Here is a 25,588-nt window from a genome sequence, read left to right on the forward strand (position 1 = left end):
GGGACTGCATTTCTCTGTTCTTGGCATAGATTGGTATGGTGCCCTGCTGTTTCCCTCCATTCCTGTTTGTAAATTTAAGTGCACTTTCAGTCAAACCTTGCTCTGGGCCAAAGCACAGTTGTGTGTTTTGAAGCACCTCTTAGGAGAAGTACACTACTACACGCAACAGTGTTGTGCTTTGAGGGAAATGGGTTTGGATGTAGAAACTGTAGGTCATGTCTCTATTTACAGAAGGCAGACGATCAGGGCAGGTGCCTCAGAAGGTCAGCAAAGAACTGGGGAATGCAGATCTTCAGAAATAAAGGAAGACTCAAGGCAAATTCTTAACGCTGATAGCAAATAGGGGTTTGTGGAGCTGACCATAAGCACTGCATGCCTAAGAACATGAACCTACTCTAATTTCAGGTTAGGATTCTATCCAAACCAGCTCTCACCTCAGACAAGTGAGCTGTCATTCTGTCAAAAAGACATCTTTCACTGACAATGTAGACGCATTTCTAAATTTTGTACATTTAAAAGCACATTGAAATGGCTGGGTGTTTACCTCAGCCCTTCATAAACAATGCTCTCCTTCACTACCTTGTACTTTAACTGTTTGATTCTCTTTCTTTTTTTTACTAATTCCTAGCTCCAACTCTATGACAGTTCCTAACACATCCACACATTGCAAATGTTTTCCTCTCTGCAGCACAATTAAACCCCTGACCTTCTATTTCCAGAAGCTAAAGAAATGCCAAATTGCCGCCAACACTTCATTATGTTAAATATTGGTCCTATGAGATTTGAATTTTCTCTAGCTATCCACATCCCTCTTTTTATTTCCTGTTTACTAGCATCATACAACTTTCTGTGATATCTAATGCTCCCAGAATAAGATACGTTTTTCATCAGATAAGGTTATTTGGGCTTTATGTTAATGATTTTCTTTTTCTGCAAAAATGTGTTTTGAATATTAACCAGTGTGAATTAGTCAGTATTACAAAACCTAAGAAAAGGAGAAAGAAAGTAAAATTTAATAATCTTAAGCATGGTACAAGAAGATTTTGTGGGCTTGGGTCCAGATCCTGCAAAAATACGTGTGCTCAACCTAACTCAGATAAGTAACTTCTGTCTTCAGTGCATTACTGAACCCTTACTTTTCAAGTGCACCCTTGCAAAAGCTTCCACAGCGAAAGCTTCCTAATTGGAGATAGAAAACCATCTACAAAAAAATACTAGAGGGGCATTAAAAATAACAAAGGGGCATTAAAAGTCTTGAGGAACAAGCACTTTCATTCAGTAAAGGATTCAAAGCACATTCCATCGACTTTAGTACATATTGTCACATGTTCTTCTAAATCAGGTCTACATGAGTAATTATTGTGGCTGTGAGGCATGTGAGATCACCTGTGTAGATCACCAGGATCTTGATCTTTTTCCTTAACTCTGCTCTGAGGACAAATAAAAAAACCTTCTTATCCTTCTAATATATTAATCTTTATGTTTGCTTCATTGCATAGAAAGGTGACCTCAGCTATTGACATTAGTAGAGTTTTGTCATTCATTCAGTGAATACGGCACTGTTTTAGGATAGTGTTACTCTGGTCTCTGAGAATAAATGTTTTTTTAGGTTGTTAGTTCCTAAGATGCTGCCCAGGTCCGTTTTTCTGTGGTCATTCAAACTAGTGCTCTTGGTACTCACCCTTCCATGTATTCGCAACAGGCTCTGATAGCTTTCTTCACTGCTCAGTCCCTCTTTCAATTTTTCACCTAGTTAAGAATAGCATATGCGATCAAGCCAGACTGGTCATCTTTATGCAAAGTATACTGCAGTTCAAATGCAATTTTGGGGGCACAAAACTGTGTAATATCCTGTGACCCTTACCAGAATGCAAGGTCAGATTAAGATGATGATAATGGTCCCTCCTGGGCTTAAAATCTATTGATCTATTTGCATTATTTGTAACTGCATGAGATCCAGAGGTGTGTGAGCAGACATGGCAGTAGAATAATAACATCCAGTTAGCTCAGGCCTGTAGACATCTTGGACTAGTAGGTAGCTCAGCCTTCACCTTGGAGATAAAAATGGGCAACATACAGACATGCAAACTCTGTTCTTAATGGAGAGACCTACGGCAGAAGGGTTTTCCCACTGGTACACAGTTTTTTATAACATTCTTTTAAAATTTGTTGCTTAGCTGAGCAGAAATCCTTGCCTAGTAGGAAACAGATACTGTAAATCATTTGCAAAACATTTATACTTACCATGGTTGAACTTGCAAATGTCTGATCATTCTAAATCTCAGCATCATTTTTCATGGAGATTTAGAACTCAAAACAGACTGAAAATGGTGTATATGCTAAACATATTGCCTGGAAATTGCTATGGTAGTATTACAGTAAAATTACAGTCCAGTTCCATGGTATCCTCTTTAGGCAGCTGCTGATGGAAAGCAAAGGTTTAACACATGGTAGAAAGATGTGTGGTATGAATAATTGTGTTTTTAAGGGGAAGGGTGTAAAAAGTATTCATCTCTGTTTTATATAGGAAAAGAGACTAGAGAAAGAGCAAGGCATATTCTCATTTATTGTATTTGTTCTTTTTGTGAAAGAAAAGAGGGTTTTTTTTCTGTTTTCTTTTTCTCTTTTTCTGGGAGTAAATAATAGCAGAGAATGGTTGGAGAATGTCAGAGTGCCCTTCTTGACTGTATCTTAATTAAGTGCATTCCATTTATGCAAACAATTGCCATATTTCTCTGAATTTCTTCTCTTCCCATAGTTTGGCTATGGTGTAATGGGAAACATTAGACTTTTCACCTAGATTTTTTTGATTCCGAATTTGCATTTTTTGTTTGTAACTACTAAAGAAGTATTTCTGTGCACGAAAGCAGCTTCCCTCCTATTTCCCTATCCTACAGAACTGGATAAAAAGATAATGTGCTATCAAAAATGGAGTCGGTTCAGTGGCTCAACTTGCCAGACTGTTAAGCTTCCTTACTGCTTAGTGTCTCAAAGTCAGTCACTTTATTCCCAGTATTGCCAGTCATGTCAGGACTACATGTTTTAAAGTCAGCTGCATGTTTCCCTCATCTCAGGAAAGGAGGGAGCTATGGGCAGTCATTATTCAGCACTGTTATCCGCTGTCGGAGAGCAATGAAGCCACATGGCAAGCCTAAGCCATTTAGGCAGCCGGCTCCTGCTCACCACTCTGGAACAGCCCCACGCATTCCACAGTGTGGAGCGTAGATACCCATTTCATCTGCCGGTGCTATTTGAGAATTTGCTGCCAAAAAGTCCAAAATGCTGTTTAAAAAAAAAAAAAAAGAGGACAGAGCCTCATAAAAGAAATGATGGCCAATTTTAGATGGCTATGCCAAACGGAGGTAATGCTGTGAGCGTACAGCACAGCAAAAGTGCTTGCTGGCCCTCTTTCAGAAAGCCATGAGGTACCTGTTTAAGCCACGCGCATGCTGCACACAGCCTTTTCTCTGCAGCTGCAGCAGCAGGTGTTTGGAAGGGGCAGCAAGGAGACAAACAGAAAAGGAGCAATAAAACAAATACAAATGTCCTTGTCTTTCCAATAACAGAACACTGCATGGATACCAAAATCACATGCAAGCTACCTGTAGCTTGTATATTAAATTGGAGAGAGTAATGACAAAAACCTCACAGAATGAAAATGTGGAGGTGTCATTCAGAATTTACATATAGAAGGAGCTTCACTGAAAACTGTGAAATTTTGTGAGTAAAGACCAGGCCTTAGGTTTTCACTCTGAAAATATCTCTGTTTTCACCCTTTTCTGCAAGAGATGCTAGCTGACGTAATGAGAGCATTGTAAGGTTTATTATATATCCTGGAATAGTTGGGTCCTGGGCAAGATTGCTGACACTGTGCCTTGGGGGATTTGTATGCAAATACCATTATCCTTTTCTCCCAGAACAATGTATTTGCTATGCTATATTGTGCTTATATTACCAAAAAAATAAGTTAATATCATTGGTGATAAGAATCCGTCCTCAGTGAATCTTTAGGCTACAAAACTGGCTTCAAGAATTAGTTGAAATTATATTTGCCTGTCTTTGAAAGGAATCTGGGGCAGATACAAACAGAAATAAGGCCAATTCCAACCACTCAACCTATCCTATGCACCCAATATATATATTTCAATTGCTGGACATTTGAAACCTGGATCCAACTCTAAAATGGCTATAAAAAACTTCAGACTGATTTCAAAAGACCCAAACTGAAGAATTTTGAGAGTAGAGGGGTTATTTTGGCACCAAAGGTAAAATGGAACAATCTCAACCCAATCCTGTTAAAAAATCATGCAGATGAATGCTCCAAATGTCATCTTTTCTGCTTCAGCAGAATTACAGTCTGAGTGTAAAGTCAAGCCAGGATCAGGGCAGGAGGTTTTTGGATTGGTCAAAATAGAACTTCAGCTGCAAAAGCCTCATAGCCAACCCAAGTAAACATTTCAGAATAAGCAGAAGGACCAATCTTTGAATAGCATTGGTGAGATGCATGATGAGCTATGGTAATTAATTATCTACATTGTAACGAAGAGCTGTCTTCAATTAACATTACAACCTAAATCCAGGTTCAGATTTCCAGTACTCAAGTCTTCAGGGTCATCTAGAGCTCAGGCTATGACTTGACTCCACTTAATGCATTCCATTTTTCTGTTGTTTCCAGTGGATTTTTCTGTATGTTGGTTATATAGGTTTATAATCCCAGTCTTCCTTAGAACTGAGAGATAATTTTCTTTGGTAAATAGGCTGTGCGATACATGTTGTTTATGTGTCCAGTAAGTATTGCCTCTCTCTACTTTTTAGTACATTTCATTTGGCGCTGAACTGGTCAGTCTCCCTGCCCTGGGATACAACCATGGGCTAGCAAGAAGATTGTCATTAGGAAGATTAAAGAAAGTAGCTACATTTCTTCATAAGTCACTATAAACACTGAGCTGTCCCCCTGTGACCTCTAGCTGCTCTTAGTTACACATGTGCATGGAGATGAAGTTTGGGACAGAAATCCTCTTTGTAGCAGAGTACACCTGCCATTTCCATCATGCAGCAGCAGCAGCTCTACAGCAAGCAGTAAATCTGTCGGTGGGACCTAGCATTGAATGGTACCAGTGGTTTCATATCCAGCTATTTTGAGGCAAGCAGCAGAGTGAATTTTTCCCTTTGAAATGACATAATGCTTAGAAAACAAATTCATTTAGTCTTCCTCCTGCTCTGTCCAGCTCCCCGTAGGCTTCACATTCTGATTGTTTTCAGTTGGGATTCCCAGGTTTTATAAAATCAGATTTTTAAAAACAGGCTTCCTGTTTCCCAGCATGATGCCCAAAAAATAGATACCCAATCCGCTTTAGCCACTTTTTTCAGACATCTTTTGTTCTCTGAAGACTGGCATAGAAACCAGTGAGTTTAAACAAAGTTCACTTAGTGGAAATGTAGAATATCAGCATCTCAGAGAATCCAAAGACCTCCAGGCCAAGGACCTGACGAGTCCAGATGCAGCGAGGAATCTCAGAGGCACAAGCCTTATTGTGTCTTCACTAGGTTCCACTGGGCTCTTTCGCTCATCCAGAAGATGCCCAACAGTGGCACCAGTCTTAAACATGCAACATTTGATCTTGAGGAACAAAAGCAAAACACAAAAAAAAACTGAGAAAAGCCTCTCTAAAATGGTAATAAGTGGTAATCACATCAAGATACAGAATTTTGCATGGTAATAAGTGGTAATCACATCAAGATACAGAATTTTGCACAGCACCAAGCTAGAGACCAAATGTCTAGGCTGCCTGAATATACCAACATTCTTTTATGCAAAGTGCATGGTAAAAGACAGGTCACTTTATATATTTATTATGCACTAAATATATGCCCTTAAAACTATGTTACATATTTTTAAAAATTATAAGTAAAAAATGCCAATTTAATTTAGTGACTTTTCTACTGTAATTCCTCTCTACTTCCATTTCTCCAAGTGACATAATACCTTGGCTTTCTTATGTGACTAGAAAGATTATCTGCTTTTATTTTAAAAAGTTAAAAGGTAAACCTGATAAATGCAGAGATATATATGGCTTCTATATTACCATTAAAAGTAGCCTAACATATTTACACAAGGAGTCATAAGCATTTCTTATTAACACTGGAATAAATGTGATTTCTACTCACTGCTGCGAGCCTTTAAATTGTGAGAATGGTAAAGGTGTTGGCTAGCTGGGCCTTCTGTCTGGATGAAAGGATAATGTAGTATTTTGCATCCTCATCAGTTCTTAGCTAACCAGAGCCTCAGATGTTATCTGCTGAAGGGCTACTTTAGTTAAATGAGTACCAGTCCACTAGGCACTGAGTTCACCTATTTTAATCAGAAATAGTCCTGCTGTGAGAGTCCCTAGGAATTCTTGAGATAGAAGAAAAAAAAACAGATGGATTGATTTTTCTTATAAATGAGAGTTAAGATAGAAACTAAATAATATAGTGAGTCTGTTGTAAGCATTTTAACATATTAACCACTGTAAACAAAGAAAGCTCCCTGCCAAGGAAAGAATAACAAGAGTCAAAAAAACAGTGTAAGAATAAGCAAGCATTTTTGCAAGTGTTTTTATATTTTATGCTTACTACTTGTAAGATACATTTACACTATATTTAGAGAGCTCTGATGGAGACCTCTTACCAAGGTCGTAGCAAGGTGGTTTAAACTGTTTTTTTCAACACTGTTCTGGCTATTGGCTGGAGAAAGCATTTTGTCTAGAAGCAGATGAAATGAAACCGTTTAGGAGAAGATCTTATTTTGTTGATAACTTCTAATATGGTAGCAATCCAAAATTAGCTATGTTTTAAATACTAAGTGTTTCATTTTTCAGTCACATAAAACATTATGAACTCTTTATTTCATGTAGTTATATTGACCCCTCCATAGGAACAGAAAAGGCTTGGACAGCTTTAATTGCAGTCTTGCTTTAGGCAGGAGGAGAAAAAAATATTAAGAGTATTGAAAATAGTTATCACTGTAAATATGAGAAATTCTTCCATTCCTTTCTTTCATAATATCAGAGTAAAGGAGCTTCCATGGAATCAGAAGGCAGCAAATTTAGAGCTGATGAAGTCTTTGTTTTTCTAACTCAGGGCCATAATTAACCTATGAAACTCCTTTCCACAAGACAGAAAGGTTATGAAAGAAATGAATAATTATTTGCATAACAAAATAATATGGCTGCAGTAGTAAACATTTTAAAAAGACAAGGCTAAAAAAACCCTGAAAACAGAGCTTAGGCGTATGTTAACCTACTTGCAGAGAGGATAAGGCAATTTGCTATGGCAGCAGCTTATCTGTGACCACCTGCTGCTCCTTCCTCAGACAGAGCTGGTATTGACCACTGCTGAGTGAAGGGCTCTGCAAAGAATGGCCGGCTGCTCTGGTTCTGAACGGCAATTTCTATTTTCTGTCTTACACTTCCAGTCATTTTCTACAGAGGGTCTGCGAAAAAAAATAAGTAAACCTCTAGGGACTGGGGTCTCTCTTGTCTCTGCTCTTGTCTCAAAGGTTGGATTTTCAAAAGCACTTCCATTGAATTCCTCAGAAATTTGTTCTGACGAATTTTGACACTTCTCAATACTGAAGTTTTTAAGAATTAGGTTTTTGCAAATTCATTAGAAAGTTGAACCATGGCAGAATGCAAAGCTATGGCCAGGGTCTGGATCCCTAAAGTTCTTTCTGCCCTCTGATAGGAAATGCCTCAGTTCAACTGTGTGATCAGCAGTAAGAAGTCCATGGCAAGCTTCAAAGAGAAGCTATTTGTGTCCACCACAGAAAGTCATGTACAATCTGAGATGCCTCTTTTAGTTGGATGGTAAGTCTTCCTTTGGGTCCTCAGCAGGACTGAGAAAGAGAAGACTGAGGAATATTAGCAGACCTGTCTCCACAGACACCCAGTTTAAAATGAGGAGGTGTAAAAAGCCTTAGTGTCACAACTCTTGGCAACAGCACAAGGAAATAAGGCAAGAGGCAAAGTCTGATTCTTGAAAGGATGCTGAGACTTGAGGGAGAAGTTAAACCCAAGAAGGCAGAAAGGCAGAGAGCCATCAGTAGGAGGTGAAAAGAAGGTGAAATGTAAGTTTTGCTGTAGTGGAATTTCTCTACACACCCCAAATCTGGGGTTAGACCTTCCATGTGATGCTGACTTGTATTCAAAACTGAAAGGATACAGCTAGTTTTGGACACCCCATCCATATAAGCAAATTGAAAAAAAGAGAGAGTGGAAGTTCATATATAGGGTAGGAGGCTGAGCGCACTACTAATAAGAACCAATAAGAGAAAATAAACTTCTCTTATGAAACCTATCATCATCATGCTAATAATTGTATGCACATTTCATCCAGGAAGCTGAATCTTAATCAAATAATAATGTGTATCCTCTTTGAAATGCCTCTTCATTTTGCTTTGAAGTGCCAGACTGCAACCAGAAGAGCACTTCTGTGTTTCTTACTTGACCTGCTCCCATCTGCTACCATCCAAAATTGACTGTCTTTCTCTCTGTCTCTTTCTATCTCCCCCCACTGCCCTTCCTTCTTATCCTCCTCAAATATATTTTTAAAATGAATGTCTGACCAAACCTTCTTCATCTGAGGGGGCAAAGACATGTCATCCGCATCAAGCTTGTGTGTAAGCAGTGCTGCCTCATGGATAAGATATTTGAAATGTAGCAAGAAAGATAATCTCCCTTTTATTGGCTTCATTCATATTGAAATGTATGATCAGAGTCAAAGTCTTAATCTTCACCTCACTTTCACAGCTGCTGAGCTAACCCTAGTGTGCGTCCCAGCCCTCTGTGAGAAAGCAAGGCCCCTCTGATTGGATTAAAGGGTGAAGAAAGGGAATGTCTTGTTACCCCTTTAGGCAACCCGGGCTTTCAGAACGAAGCTCGAATAACAAAAGGCAAGGAATCTGATCCAGCAAAAGCATGGCAGACTCCAGCAGACTTCAGCCAGTTGCAGCAGCTACAATGAGGTCACTTGTGACACACTGTATGGGGTGACTTCTCAATTTGTACTAAATCCTCTTTTTTCTCAACAGAAGGCAGGAGTAGGTGCCTCCACATCTTCCTGCTGAGACAAGCCAATCAGCAGCCCTGAAGGGTAAACCAGAGCATTGAAGCTTCCCTTGCAAAGCCTCCTGTTAACAATTATCAGCTCCTAAAATGCAAAAGAAAAATATTGACTCCAGTTCACAATACCTATTTATTCAACAAAGTGGACAAAGAAACCTTTTCTCTTTTTCTAATGTCTGAGTCCAGCAGTGAAGCAGTTTTAAGTCTAAATGTCAACTTCGAATAAGATATCATTTTGGTGGCTTCCCCATCACATTTATTTAGCTCCTTACATCAGAAGAAGTTACTAATAATTACTAAGGGTATGTCTATTCCCATCCAGAAAAAGCTGGAAATTTGCCATAATTCTTGATAAAGATGTGAAAAGGGAAAAAGATTCTGTGGTAACACAGACCAATTGAAAAGGTTTTCTCTTTAATTATTATACTTTCTCAAGTGTAAACTGCACTCTCTTAGCAGTAAGGTTATGGAGAAAAAGTCTTCAGAGAACCCACATTGACTCTGAGGCAAGGGGGATCAGAGTGAGGGGAGAGCTGTAAGAGAGAAGCGAGTTATGGAGAATCAGCAGTAAGGATGTATTAGAGAAGAAAAGGCTGTGGGGTAAACCCCCCACACTTGAATACCCAACTGCAGTACTGCTTCATTAATTTTTTGGTCAGACTCATGAAAACATTCTGTGAACAACTATAAACCAAAGAAACTCTGAGCTGAGCTGCAGGTGTTTGCAGCAGCAGAGTGCCTTTTTTACAAAGATCATTTTCTGAATTAAAATGAAAGGAAAATGGAGTAAAAAGTGGAAAGGCTAAAACACCATGAAGCATGCAAATAGCACTCGTGTTAGAGATGGACTTAACCTCAGTATCTGCTACAACAGTGATGTGAACTTGGTGAGCTTCTGCATCCATTTCAACTTGGGGGTTCAACAGGGTTCAACAGGGTTTGGGCCCACCCTGGCACTAAACTTGCCTGGGGTATGGCATACACAGGACTTCGGTAATTAACAAATGTTAAATCTGGTCCCCAGAATGAATCCTTGATTCAAGCACCTACAAACACTTCATACTGCAGGCCTATCATTACAAACAGATTTGGCAGACAGAGATGCTGCTCTGAATTAATTGTGTTCAGGCAAAGTCCTTGGACAGACTCCAGTGGCTAAATCCATTTTAACCAGCCGTTTTTAAACCCATCCTTTGTTAGAGGAATTCTCACAGCATGCAGAGTCACTTCTACTCCAGGTCATCTTGATTTCTGCTGCGGGTCGAGTCAAGGTAGTACCATGGTTTGTGTGTCTTGTAAGTCCCTGTTTGTTCAGCACTGAATGGGGATCACGGTCACCTTGCTATAAAGTAGAGCTATCCTCCAGGTGCTTTGCTTTGTTGGCAAGTATTGCTTTGATACTAGAGGGTTTGCAAAAATGGTTTAAAACTACCCTTTTCCTCCACTTCCTGATCTTGTGTCAAATCTTGATCAGCTGGACTGAGGGATTAAATATTGAAGCCTGCTTTTTACATTCAGCAGACTTTACTGTCCTTACAAGAAACCTTTTTTCCAGTGCTAACTAGAATGAAGTGCGATCTCTCCTCCTCCAGACCTGCACAGCTGGCCTGTAAGTAGACAAAATACCCAAACCCAGCATTCACAGCTTCCAGGAGGCTGCTGCCGTGGCAGCAGAAATGGAGATGTATTTAGTGACATGTCAATCAGCTTCGTGCTGCTCTTTTGTCAAAAGAGACAAAGAGCCAGTATTTATTTTCAAGCAGCATTTTTGCTGAGGTTCTAGAAAGATGGATGAACTGAAACTGACTTTGATTTGGAGCTAATGGCCCAAATCAATCACTGTAAGGAGCTGCTGCCTTACCTCAGGTAGAGGCATGAGCTGATGGTGTTTGGGCAACATACAAGCTGACAGCCTTATATTTGCTGATGTGTTTACCTCAGCCATAAACAAGCCTTCCACAGATTGGCCTATTGATAACTGGATTCTCAGTTTATGTTTATTATGATAGTATATGTGCTAATAAGTGGGGAAAATGTTTCAAACCTAAATAATTATGATAGAATTTAAAGAAACAGGGATCATATATTCTGTACAGTCGAGGGGGAAAAAAGGGGTTTTAGTCAAGCACATATAAATTTATACCCTTTGCCGTGTGCTAAGCTGTAATATAGGCTTTCATGCAGAAATGAATAATAGCTTTATTCAGCCCTCTCTAGATTGCCCTAACATGCTGCAACTTGATTAAGGGCATGAATTCAGGGCATGAATTTTCCTGATATAGTGAGATTACTGAAATTATCCCAAAAGAGCATGTTTGCTGCTCTGCATGCAAACATCTTCCATTGTCTCTTTAAGAACACACAAGGCAGGTCAAGAGAAGCTTAATTAATATGGAATTAGCACAAGTCAGTTTTGGTTTTTTATATTGTCTTGCCCTTTGTGGCCTTAGGGCAGCTGGCAGTTGGAGGAGATCATGCTCATATAAGTGTATTGATCAAACAGATTATTAGTTAAAGCCTATTTGTGTGCTATCTTTAGGGTAGCAGAACAGGAATTCTATATAGCACATACTGCTAGGCAGAAAGAGCCAACAGGTTTCTGCATTTTGGCAGGTCTGATTTAGAGCTAATAAGTAGTTGAGCTCTTCAGTACAGAAAAGGCAACAAAACAAGATTGTGGATTAGCTCTGTAGCTACATGCACTGGATTTCTTGCCTTGTTTAACACTTCATCTCAGTCAAGCAGCTCCCCCTTCCAAACTAGCATGCCTACAAAGGATCATTTAATGTCTCTCAGTCATCTGCGAGGTTCCAATACCTGGTTTGCAGAAATAATTGGGTTTCTTTAATGTCATTTGTTCTCAAATTTATTGGACAAGGATGAGCAAAAACAGGTTATTCATCTGATTGACGGAGCAGTGCACTCTTTGAATATCATATTACCATTATGTTGAAGCTCTCTGGAGCCAAATTTAGCATTTGCCAAGAACTTATTTCTCATTATTTGTCCATGTTGCATGACAGTGCAGGGATTCAGAAAAGATCATTCTGTCATCTAAACTATTCATTTCTCTTCATAGTTGTACCAAGTCCATAGTGAGGCGACTGAATTAATCCTCAGATATTTAATGATGCTGTGCCGTGCACACATCTCATTAACTTAATGGATCCCCTATGGAAGGTATTGCACAGCAGAAGGAATCTCTACTGGAAACATGCTTTCTCAGCAATCCCTCCCCATGATAGTAAAAACTCAGCACAGTCAGGAGCCTTGGAGACAATGGATCCATGTTAATTAAGTCCCTGATCAAATATCTCAGTCCATCTACACTTGCAGAAGGTTGCCACTAAATTTGCAATGAACACCAAGAACATGCTCTTCTGTGCCACTGGTTGCCCCGCCTGGGATTTCAGGGATGTTCCTCAGGTTGTGTATGGTTACTTACTAGCTTTATTCCTGGATTTGGAAATGTACTGCTCATACTGCTTTAATTTAGTTTTATAGAAAATCTCTTCTCTAGGTCATCAGCTCTTTGCAATGGGTTTTTTTCATCACCAGAATCACAGTGAATCATGGTTGTTGTTTTTTTAATGACTTTTTTTACACAATTCACAAGTCAGAAGGGAACATTTATCCAAGAAACCTCCAAAATACGCAAGGCCTTCTGCCACACACCTGTTCAGTTGTGTCTGTGCCCATCCAAGTCCCATGTCTCACCCCGATTTGGATTTTGGATTTTCTAGAGAATTTGTAGGAAGCAGGAGAGAGAAGAAGATGGCATTTGGGCTGTTTATAATCTTTTTTAGATAGTATAACAACTATATCAAGTCTTTCAGCAGCTGAGAAAACTGATGTCTGTACATCTGAGTTCTTGGACAGGTTAAGAAGCCCCCTTAACATAGGATGTACACATATACATACGCACATGCACATACTTCATCTCTCCCTCTCTCTCCCTCTCTCTCTCTTTCTGCTCTTTACATCAGTGGAATTAACATCATGAGCAATAAATGAATTAATCTGACAGTAAGCCCAAGCTTAACAATGAACTTCACATCTAAATCAGTTCCATGTCTCTGTGCTATGAGTATATGAAATGCATACATGGAAGCCAAGAACTGCCACCAGCAAAACCCCTCAGTTTGAAAATTAAAATCCCTCCCCTCCTGTATTCTCATGTAGATGATTCCTGCACATTCTTCCTGTCATTGTTGGGTGCCTCCAGTTTTGTAAACTAGAAATCTGATCACTGTATGTTACAACAGTTACCTGCATTTATTGTTACATAACAAATAGCAAGAAACAGTATTTAGAACAGAAAGAACTAAACCTCAGTATAGAAATGGAGCTAAATGAAAATAATGTCTAACAACAACCCATCTTTGATGTAAATGATGTAAATTAGGACAGCCTCAATTTCCAGACATTTAGGGCTGTGTTCTACAAAGTTCTGTAGTGCTTTACTAGCACCCGCTTCATAAAGCATTTTATAAAGCATTTCATAAAAACCTCATAAATACCTCATAAGTGCTTTTACTGTAATGATCACTCCCTGAAAACCAGAGTCAGTCATTTTCAAAGGGGGCAGTAAGAAAACAAATTTTCACACACATTTTTATTGTTACTAAAGGCTTTACTGCTGTTTATGATAATACTGGTGCAGGAGATGGTTTGATTCATTTCATATCACAGCTGTTCAGAACCTTTTCATAGAGGCTTTTTTCCTATTTTTCAAAGCAATTGACTTCATAATCAGAGCAAAACTACTTACTCAAAAAAATCTCTTAACAAAAGGACTGCAGTACCTAGCATGAAACAGGGTAGAGCAAGTCTGAGGCAGGAACGTGCTAAAATAATCATTTTGGGTCATCACTGGAATACTGTTTTATATCATGAAATGTTCTCATTCATTTTCAGGAAACATGGCTTATTTTTATGTTAATGGTTTTTTTTTTCTCCAAAGAGGTTCTATGAATTATCCCAAATAGATTAATGTGCTGACCTTTAGTCCCTAGAAACCAAAAGCTGGATTACAGCTGTGCACACCTTGAAAAGCTTAAATTTTAGCGTTCAGTTAAGATATGAGTTGCAAAGTTTAGAGATGCCTGAACTCGACCTTCTAAGGAAATAGAAAAATTAGCACAGGATTTTTCCAGGACTATTTATACATCTTCTGAAATAAAGAGGAAGAATGATCATTACCTTTGAAGAGTATACGCACAGGAAGCATATCCACTGGTGTAGGAGAATAAAAACCTGCAGTCATTCTTTGGGCTTCATGAAAGTAAAGCTCTTACAGATTTCCCTATACGTATTCAGTTCAACAATATTTTTGAAAAGACACTAGCAGTAACTGCAAGTTGCATCTTTGTTCTTAATCTCCACACTGGATGGTTGTTTTTTCAACAAGGTAGGTTATTTTGTCTGCGTGAAACACCTTGTCCTCACGAATGGTCAACCATACTGTGGTTAATAAGGGCCTTAACTGGTCAGTGTTTGGAAAAGGAGTTAAAAAGCTAAAAGGAAAGATTGTGACTTACTGTACACGGCTGATGCAGGCATGAGAATTCCCCTTACATTCACACTAGCTTTCATGATCTTGGACATGAATGCAAAGGTAAAAGTGGTTCCTTTCTCTATGGAGCAGAAAGTAGCATGTGAGTGAGTACACTGTGGAAAGGAAGGAAGGAAGGAAGGAAGGAAGGAAGGAAGGAAGTACAATTTAGCCATTTGATAGTTACAAACTACTATACTTTTGGGGAAACGGGACTGGGAGGGTTGGGAGGAAGAAGTGACAGTTCTGTTACTTATTATGTCTCCCAGGACTGTAGTAGAGCTGGTATAACTAATACCAACACATGCAGTTTTAGGCCAGATTGAAGATAAAAACTTGTCTGCATAGGAGCAAAAATAGGGACAATTTTTGCAATAAAACTAAGTTTGATTGGCAACTTTTCGTGGCAATTTTTTAAAAAAGCTTCCATAATACTTGTGACACAAAATCACAACATTTCTTGTGAACTTCATTGATACAAAAATTGTGAACTGCACAGGGTTTTAGTCCCACAGGCCAGCGGAAAGGGCAGTGGTTGATGCTTGTTTGCATTCCCTGAGTCCTTGCACAATGTGAGCTGAATATTGTGAACTATGGTGTGTTGATAAGTGAATCATTTCCAATAAAATAAAAATTAGAACATACCTGTTCTAAGGCTGTTGTCTTAGCATTTTCAACTTGTCTGAAACCAGGAAGTGTCAAAAGCATTACAAGAAAACCTGTTCCTAAGACTTTGATTTATAGATTCAAAGAGGTTGGGTTGTGTTGAGATAATTATTTCAGTTTCTGGAAGGTGATCAAAATGAACCTTTCAAACATTTGGAGGTTCATCCAGTGCTGGAGGGTTGAGTGGTTGCTGTTTCTACCGTATGCACTATATCAGAGTTATTCATCAGCTGTCTAGTTTGATATATAGCGTTCATATGATACAGGAAGTTTCAGTTCTTGGTAAACTCCACATTCATTCATTTCATTTTACGGTACTAAATGTTCCTCAAGCATTAGACGTAATTGCAGAGAAAAAAATGACATTAAAGTATCACTTAAAAGAAGTCCTATTTACTGCAGTCACTGAAAAATCCAAACTCCATTATCAGAATCCAGTGGAAAGCAATTACCCGTATATAAGTGTACAGTGGGGGTAAGTATGGGTTTATTAAATAAAAATTTTATATCAAATAAACCTGTGATAGGTTTTCATGTTGCCTTTGGTTCAACAGTAATTTCAGAGTGTGAATGAGTTGTCTCAGTTTATGCTAAAGCTAGAGAGAGAGCAGTCCTATCCACAGGAAAACCGTCATAAAGCTGCCATTGTGTGAGATTATTCATGGATGACTCTCTACATGATTGCAATTAGAATTCAGCTATTTTTCTTCAGAAATATGAAATATATTACATAGAAGCAGGCCTGACAGCTCTTGTTCTGGTGTTTCTCATAAGCACTAGGGATCTATTTTAATGTGAATTTCATGGCTAAGGTACAAACTCATTATCTCATTCTTTGCATTGTCCTATTTTGGAGGAATTTTCTTTCAGGAAAGAAACATTTTGCATTACTTCAATTTGATAAAATGCATAATTAATGTCAGGCTTGTCTGGAGAATTGTAGGCATACAGCAGGTATGGCATGATTATCAGGCAGATAATGCTGACTGCGGATTTGTGGTGGGTCACACAGAGAACCAAACCAAGATGTGGAAGTGGGTTTGAGAGTCTCACACCAAGGTCCATGGCCAGCTTCTGAGTAAGCTGTACTTTTTAACTAAGGATTTCACCTTTGCAATACCTTACCTAAAACTGTGATGAATTCTTCACGTGAAATCTTTCCTTCAGGCTTGTATGTCTTATCAAACAGATCTGATGGGCTGCTTGATCAGAAGTTAGAAAAACTGTGCTGTGTCGGTAATCAGGAGTCAATGCAGGGCCTCAGCCTGAAGCTCTCTGAAGCTATGTTACATTACCACACTATTTGCTGACCAGAGATCTCAAGTCTAGGTCAAAGCAATCAACTGATTGCACTGCAAAGCTTACCATCATGTCAGGCATATCATATCAAAGGAAAGCTATAGGGCTAACAGACTAACTGGCAGCAGGACACAGTTAAAGTTTCTCTAAATGAATCTGTGTGGCACATAGGCTGTGTGTACAGTAGGCTTCTCAGAACAAATAGAGGCCCAGGAGCCCAGGACATTTACTTTGCTAGTACTGTAAGTGGTGCCACTAGTGAGTGGTAAAAATGTTTCAGCAAATCAAAGTTAAGACAAAAATTGAGCTCCAGGCATCCCTAGATGTGATTTTGACCAGTAACAGCTTTAGAATTCATTGACAGTCTTATTTATTTGCTTGCTTGTTTGCTTTTTGAGGGGTAGTAGTCATATAAGAATCTGGTCCCTTGGCACTGTTCAGGCACCTCAAAGATATAAAACTTGAGCCATTGTTTGTCAGCTTCTTGTTGTTACAAATCACAAGCGCCTGCTCTTGTACGGCTGCCATCTCTTATCCTGCTTGGCATAGCAAGCGGCAGTGCTGAGGGAGAGGAACAGAAATGTGCTGCGCTTGCCAGCCCTTGCCTTCTCAACCTATACCAAGGATGGGCAAAATAGCGGAGGGCAGGGGGGTGGAATGGGTAGGAGGAGGGACCTTCCAGACTCCAAATTTGAACCTGTGATGCAGCCTCTGTGTGTGTGTGTCTGTGTGCATATATAAACATATACATATATATATTTTAGAATTCAAATCCAAGTGTTTCATATTTGTACAGTAAGTCATTCATTTGGTTTTTGGATCAGTAAAATATTTAAATCATACAAACCTTAAGCTTCTTTATTTTATGAATCAATTGTAAATAACCTTTGAAATGCATGCGGGTGATGAAATACATTTGTTTGTTTGGAAAAGGTAATTTTACCAAGCCCAGAGAGGAACAGCCAGTCTTTTCTAGTAAATCCTTTGAATTGCTGCGAGAAATTTTGGTCTAGATAGCTGCAGTGACCTCTCGTGGTCTTCATGGGAACAAAGGCAATTCATCCCCCCACCTTCTTTACCTGCTTTTAGCACATGCAGATCAATGCTGCTGGCTTCTTACTAAAATAAGGGACTAGAGTGCAAGGCTGGTGCATACGCATCTGTCATGCAGTGCTCCCAGCTTGACTGGTATTCTGAAAAAATCGTTTCTGCCCTCAAGTGTCATTCATCTGTTCTTACAAGTTCAGAGAAAGAAAGGTTTTTCAGATATGGCAAGTGGGCTTACTATATCAGGCCTCATTTATACCCTTAAATATTGGCTAACAAAAGTAGAAGTTGACGTCTTCCTAAGCCACTGGAAATGGGAGCAATCAACTCTCCGTAAAGAATCAGCAATGACACGAGTAGCTGAAATATCTGTAACAGATGCCTCTATGTTACCTTTCACTGTCATCTTGCTTTTATTTCACCATCCCTGTCAGATTCCTGCTGGTTATAAATAATAGTGAGAAATCTCCATCACACATTTCCAGACTGGGAAGGCCTACACATCTTTTCACTCCAATATCTTTTTCTTATCACCTAAGGTTTTCTTTTGTTTTCTTTGAAGGTTTTTTGAGGGGTAGGAGGAGGAGGAAGGTTTTTTTAACATGGTGTCAAAGCATATCTATCAGTAATAAAAATGATTTTTTTATTAACTGGAATTAATTCCACTTGTTAAATGTCCCCCATTGCTTCAGGTTGTCTTACGCCATGTATTGACTGGGGCTTTAGGTGCCTGGGAAACTATTTGTGAATTGTACAATCCATTTCTCCAGATGGACAGCTATTGCCCTGGGATTCCCTTGCCCCTTGCTCACTTTGGGCTTACATTGCTCTGATTTAAAAAAAATCAAGATATATAGTTTATGAATTGTTTTATATTGTCACATATTGTATATTTGTACATATCCATATTGATTAGATGAGTCTGAACCAAACTACAATTGCACACCACCTATTTACTCCCCAGATACTGACTGCAGTGTTCAGACTCCAAACCCGGATTCAGGTTTCACGCTTTGCCCATATATCTCTGTATGCATTGAATAGCAAAACCCTTCTCTTAAACTTGGTGTAAATGTTGAACATTTGAAATCCAGATCATGATCTTAATCAGGCAGCTTAGGTCTGTCTTTAGTATTGATAGCTCTTCTTAGGTGATAGAGAAGACAAAATTGCTAGAGCAATAATAGATTACCCCAAGCTCTCAGTGGTAGGGGATAAGGAAAAAATTAACAATAGTCTCTAGAGGCACAAATAAGTGTGTATTGAATGGCTGTTGGATTCATTCTCACTGCCATCTGTTCTTTCAGTCTTCCATATGAGTATCGCATACTGAAACAGCATCGCTGCAATTGTCAGTCCTTTTAAATTTCTATTTTCCCTTATCTTTTTTTATGATTTTTAATGCTGTCAGACTGACTTTTCACATTTTTCTTCTTTAAGTTTCTTTCCATGTGATTCTTCATGTGTTTTTTGTAATGTCTTAGCTTTCTCTTAGATGAAGTTCAGCATCAGTATAGCAAAAATTGATGTATGTATTCTTTAATAATGAAATAGATCAGATGATTCCATTTTATTATTTATAACTAAAGGAACTATCCTCCTATTTTCCAGACTTTAGTCACATTCAATATATACGAAAAAAGATCAATTATTGTCTCTCATTTCCATCTCCTACAGAACGTAGGAAAGTGTCCTACATTCTGCTGACACTAATACAGTAGTTTTGAGATCCATGTCCAGACATGTCAGACATCTTACTGCAGAGAACAGGATGTGCTCTTCGGTACAACACAGACTCTCTGAACTTACTACCAAAGCCTGTCTAAAGTTTTGCACAAGAACTTAAGTGAGCAGGATATGTTATTTTAAGTGTACAAGTTTCAAGAGTTCTCCTAAAGCTCTGACCTTTTCCGCCAAATCCAGCTCTCAGTTAGAGGGGAAAAAAACATGGCCGCGACTCTAAAAGCAAAATTTTCTTGACTGACATATCTTTATGGGCTTATTGCATTTAAGTAGGCGGTAAGCCAGTGCAGAACCCTCTTACTGAGGTCTGTGGGATTTCACCTAGTGTAACTGAGGAGTTTTGCATGATAGGTATTTTCATGGAGCCGTACATGGGGCCAAATGATAGGACCCTGAAGTCCTCTTAGAATGCATGAGAAGGACATTTGTTAGGAATAGCTTTAATTAAACATTGCCCTGTCTTTTTTTAGCCTCTTTAACCCTCATTGCAGCAAAGCACTGAAGCATTTGCTTAATTTGTAGTTTTTCAGTGGAACCTGAACATACGTTAAGTGATTTCCTGAATCAAAGTCTTGCAGCCTGAAAGATCTTATTCACATAGAAAACTCCCCGGTGTGTGGCAACTCACTGATGTGCCAACCATTATACAGTAATAGTTCATTACTGTTAGTGTTTCGGGCTTTGCAATATGCAGTTGTGATACACTATGCAGGCCTTTGCAGGTATCTCAAAGGAAAGTCATCGTTAATGATACCATCTGAAACAAACCCAAGCCCCAAATAGGGAGATGCCACCAAGACTAGAGAAGAAATCACTTTACAATGCCACCATAATAATAATATGTTAAAAGTAAACAGAAAGGTGTTGAGTTTTGCTCTCTTGTAAAGAGCGTAGAATTCCAGATTTGCAACTTTTTGAAGGAAGTCCTGCTACCTGTTCTCTCTAGCCCGGTTTTAGGTGGGTAGCAATTTTAGTGTCCAGTGCTCTCCTCCATGCTGATATCACAGGCCAGTGATTCAGTGTCCTTTATTATTTGAGGTCTGGAATAAGGATAGTAGTAATAATTAAGTTTCAATGCATTCCCACTGTGTAACACCGACTGTAGATCAGAGGTGAAAATATACATACGTCTGTATGCACAAGATGTTTCTCTGTGGTTGTCTTCTGTAGGTTTTTGTCATTATTATTCCTGCAAGTATAAATATTTACTATATTTGTCTACCTGGAGAAATAGTCCCATTTTCATGCTTATTTAAATGGACTAGCTTGGCTGCATTTGAGGTGCTTATTTTTACAGTGAATAAAAGCTTCCAAGAATTTGTTAACTGCAAGTGCAATCCAAATGTTTAGCATATAGATGAGAGAAGACATTTTAGGGTCATTGCTTTGCTAATACAAGTCTTTCATTTCATGTTATCACTCTCTTTTGAATTCCCTCTTTTTTTCTCCTGTTTCTTCACTACTGGGTGGGTTTTTATGGCAGGAAATGTACCAAGTTGAACGTCACAGATTTCTATCACAGATAATGGAAAAGGATGGAAAGTTCAAAGGCAGCTGATGGGAACTTTATTGGGTTTTCCTTAGGGAAAGGACACAGAAGTGAACATGTTTCTGAAGGCATCTATTGCATTACATGGGAGAGAAAATATACCTCAGACTGCAACAGAAGATGGAAACATACCCATATGAAAACCTAGTTTACTTGCATCAGAGATGCAAAGCAAATGCTCAAAATCTAATGTAAAAATAGTGAATCTGGTTCAAAAAAAGTAAAACTTATATTTTGCTCAAGCAAACTAATTTCAAATTCAGTATCTTTCCTGCAGGCAATATTTTACTGTCATTGCTTTCTAAGCCAGTCACAATTACCAATTTTTGTAGGGATCACACCATGTACATACATGCAGCTAAATTATTAATGTAAATGAAATCTTAGTGTTTAAAATAGCAGTGTAACAACTTAATTAACTTTAATTATTTCAAGACATACCATTGTGTACGTAAAAAGAATGTGTACAGTAACACAAGCATTTCCATTCTAGAACTTCTTTTCCATTTCTTGCTCTGTCAAACTTCTGAGGCTGGGTTTCTTCCCCAGCAGGAATTGCACTTTTAATTCTCAGCAGAATTGTCTAAGCTTTTTCTCAATATGAAATGGACATTAGTGACGTCTAGTGGTTAGAGCTACAGGAAGGGATCTAATAAACCTGAATAAAATTCCCACTTTTGAGGTTACTGAGCAAGTATGCAATCACTTTGCCTCAGTTTCCGCATCTATGAAATACTGCTGTCTCATGCAAAGTGCTTTGAGACCTCCCGATTTAAAAAACAAACAGAAAACTCCGCCTATTGTTGCTTTTCTTTACAAAAAGAGTAAACGCACACTCTCATGATTACAAAAAATGTTTGCAACTGTTTTCTTTTGGAACAGCTCTGGTACCTCAAATAAGGCAGAAATAAAGCTCAGTCAGTTGGTGTTTGGTGAAATCCATCTAAGTTTATAAAGATTTTAGGTACCCTGGGCATGTGCCATAAATTTTAAATAGTAAAAGATATTTGAAAGCTATTTGCCACTACTCTACTGCTACAAGGCATGAAGACTAAAAGTTCAGTGCTTACAGAATGAGTGAGGCTCCAGAGACCTTTGGGGTCAGTAGAAGTATTCCCATCACATTCAGGGGACTTTGAATGAGCCCCATATGTGCATCTTCTGCAAGAGAGAGCGTTCTGCTGCTCTCTCTTCAGAACTAACCAAGAGAATTTTAATGGGATATTTCTCTTCCTACCATACGGATCAGTGTCATCTTTTTCAGTTTCTTAACTACCTTTTTCACTTCAGAAACCTAGGAAATAAATGACTTTACAAGGGAGTATCAGATGAAAATTTAAGAAAAGCTGTAGTTAAGGCTGTCCTTAAAACCTTGCTTCCATCCTCTAGTATGTTTTGACATTGTCTTTATTCTCCTGTTCACTTTTTGCCTTTCATTAGAGCTCTGTGTCTGCAAATCCAGTGCTGCAAAATGAAAAGTGAGGGATATCTAGCAAACTACATGAGAAGCTGGGGAATCTGGAGGTCAGACCAAAGTTGGCTGCGATTACAGGATGCAAATCTAGAATGTCTTTGTGGTTATCCGTAGACTTCCAACTCGTATTAGCTACAATAAGTGGTAGCACGCTTAAGAGCAGGATTAGGTACATTCTGAATGGGAGGAAAGGAGACTGCTGGGTGGTGGGGTGGCCGTTCCTCTAGCACATAAAGCTGTCTGCTATACCTATAGGTGCCTACCACCTTCTTAAAACGTGTCCCTACCTCCTCGCCTCATACCCCCAGCAACTGGAAATGTGATGTTTCAGATTCCATTATGCTGCCATTGAAGTTACGGACAAAACTTTCATATATTTCAGTTCTTCATAGCCAGAGACATTTTTCATTTGAAATAAAGTCAACCATAGAAAATGAGGCATTCCGGATACAGCTTTGTTCCCACTGGAATTAATGGCAATAATCCATCTACTAAAAATTCTGTCTAGTAAAATTCACAGCTGCATGAAGAACTGAATAAGATCAGGCTTTGTTGTCCCGTTTTCCCCTCAGTGATGTTCATTTCCTTTCTTTTCCAAAGACACAAAAAGTAATAAGCAGCTGGATGGACAGAGAGACACATGCTTGAAGTCAAAGTTACTTAACTAGATTAAGTGGTAATCTTTTAAGTGTATTGTCAAACATACCATAAAAAGATCTGAAATGGCTCTTGAGTGCAAAAAAGCTGATGAGATGTGGTAACAGCACACCTCAAAATGTTTCTAAGTAGGCCTACGACTTCAAAATGTTACTTTCATCTTATTAAAGGGTGCATGGAATCTCAAAAGGTTTAAAGATTTTCTCTTATTAAATATTTCCTCTTTTCTTTTAACTCTAGGCTTTTAATACTAGAATTTTTATCATAATGAAGAAACTATTGCTTCCTCAAAGCAAACTCTAATAGATAAAAAGCCATTTCTAATCTATATGTATTACAGTAAAACACTTTAGACTGAGTTTTTCATGAATTTCCAAAACAGGACATTTGCATTTCATGTGTTGTATTTCTCGTAGCTCTGGGAATCAATAGCTTCTCGTAGGCATGGAACTCAGCGAAAGGAAAAAGAAGAGTCTACCTAAAAACCCTGCTTTCACTTTTAAAACAACTGCTCTCTTTCTATTGGTATTGCTATTTTCTGTCTGGCTTTACTGGCATCTCAATAGGAATTGAAGGGTAGCACAAGGTACAAAATATCTGTCAAAATGAATCAGAAAAATCACATGAACATCACTGATACTTTAAATGCCAGGGCTTCTTGTGACACTTCCTTATACTAACTTGAATTATAATTTCAGGCAACCAGCCTCACTCAAATACCAGTCAAATTCAGGAGTGAGTCTACTCTGCTCTTTGCTGCTGTGCCATCCACAGCATTATTCTTTACTCAGTTCCCTGCGTTGGTCAGAGTCTGCTCCACTCCCTTACATTGCGGACACCTGCTGCAATTAATTTTTTTTTGTCTAGAAGGCTCTAGATGGATGTAATGTATAGGATGATAGGCTGAAGGAAGAATTAAGCTATACCAACTTAGTATTCCCTAGAATCACCCCTGGATTTATTCATGAGGGCATGCCTTAAGAAATATTAAACATTATAGAAAGGGCTGAAAGAGGCTTTGGGGAATTTTCATGATTCCTTTATTGCCTTCAAGGGAGCAGAAAAGATATTTCATCCCTCTTTCACTTGCCTTTAAAAGAAGGTATAATCCACTCACATGTTATTTACAGACAGCACCAATGATCGCTCATATTATTTTTTGATTTACCTAGAGTTCTGAGGAATGACAGGCAAATTGTGGCAAATATTGCAGCCATGGTTTACACTCCTGTCCCATTTTCCGCCTCTCTACCAAAGGCAACTTCCAGCCCAGGAAAGTCAGCCAAGCTGGCACCGCACCGCAAAGTCCAGCCCTCCAGCTGAAAGCCATATTCATTAACAGTCTGAGCTAACAGACCAGAGAGAGCTGAGCACTCTCCCTTCTGCTGGCTGAGCTGTGGAAATATAATAGACAGCTGAGGATGTTACTGTCTTAAACTGTCTCATAAAATTTCAGTGGAGTTAGTTCATTAAGGTCCTAAGACTTGTTTTTGCTATTTGCATTGAACATGCTGCTTCCTTTTTCCTTTCGTTGTTTACCTCCATCTTCTTTTCTTTCCCACACTGAGTGACCTCAAAGCCTTAACAGTCGAATGATGATGATATCCAGAGTGAACAAAGGAGAAAATCATCCTTTTTATTACCCAGATCAGTATCTGAATATTTCTGCTAATATTCCAGGAATGCTGTGCTTATTGCTATTGTAAATCAGAAAAAAATGGTAGAGATACACAGTGTACCCTGAGGTATTTTACCCCTTACCACTCTCAAAAAAAAAAAAGAAAAACATTGTGAAATAGTTTCCACAGACTCCAGGCACAGGCCGCATTCCCAGTCCCTCTCTCTAGTGAATTGTGTTTGTTTTGAAAATTGTAAGTTAGTTCATTATTGCAAGGTAAAGACTATAACATGGATAACCTTGAGCATTTGAAATTCTGCCAACAATCTATTGAAGACCTTTCATGTAGAAAATTAGCAACAAAAAACCCAACACCCAACTTCCCACTGGGGTCAGAAACAGTCCAAGAAACCCAGTATAGCCACTTACATAGATATTTATAGCTCTGATTTCACTAGACCTTTTGTAGTGGGAGCATATCCCCAGTTAGCTGTAAATTTTGTCTTTATCGTATTCACCTTGTTAAAGGAGCTCTGGCAGGACTTCTGGCTGTTTAAAAAAAGGAAGCAGTTGAATTTTCCCTTTTCAAGGGAAATCAAAGGCTATCGAATTTTCTACATTCTGTCATACCAACTTCAGTATGATGCAGTCACATGTCTGAAGGAAAAATCTGTGTAATTACTGTATTCAGTAGCTCATATTGCTGAAGTCTCTGAATAGTTCTGTGTGGTTAAGTATTTCTTTGAACTTCTGGTATGATGATAAAAGGCATTAAAGCCTAGCAGTTAAAGTACAGGACAAGGCATAGTTTAGCGATTAGATCGCAGTGAGAAAAAGAGCTTTTTGAGATCAGAACGTTAGAAAACATTTTGTCTAC

The sequence above is a fragment of the Apteryx mantelli genome, chromosome 5 (assembly GCF_036417845.1).
Source record: "Apteryx mantelli isolate bAptMan1 chromosome 5, bAptMan1.hap1, whole genome shotgun sequence".
In the NCBI taxonomy this organism is placed as follows: Eukaryota; Metazoa; Chordata; class Aves; order Apterygiformes; family Apterygidae; genus Apteryx; species Apteryx mantelli.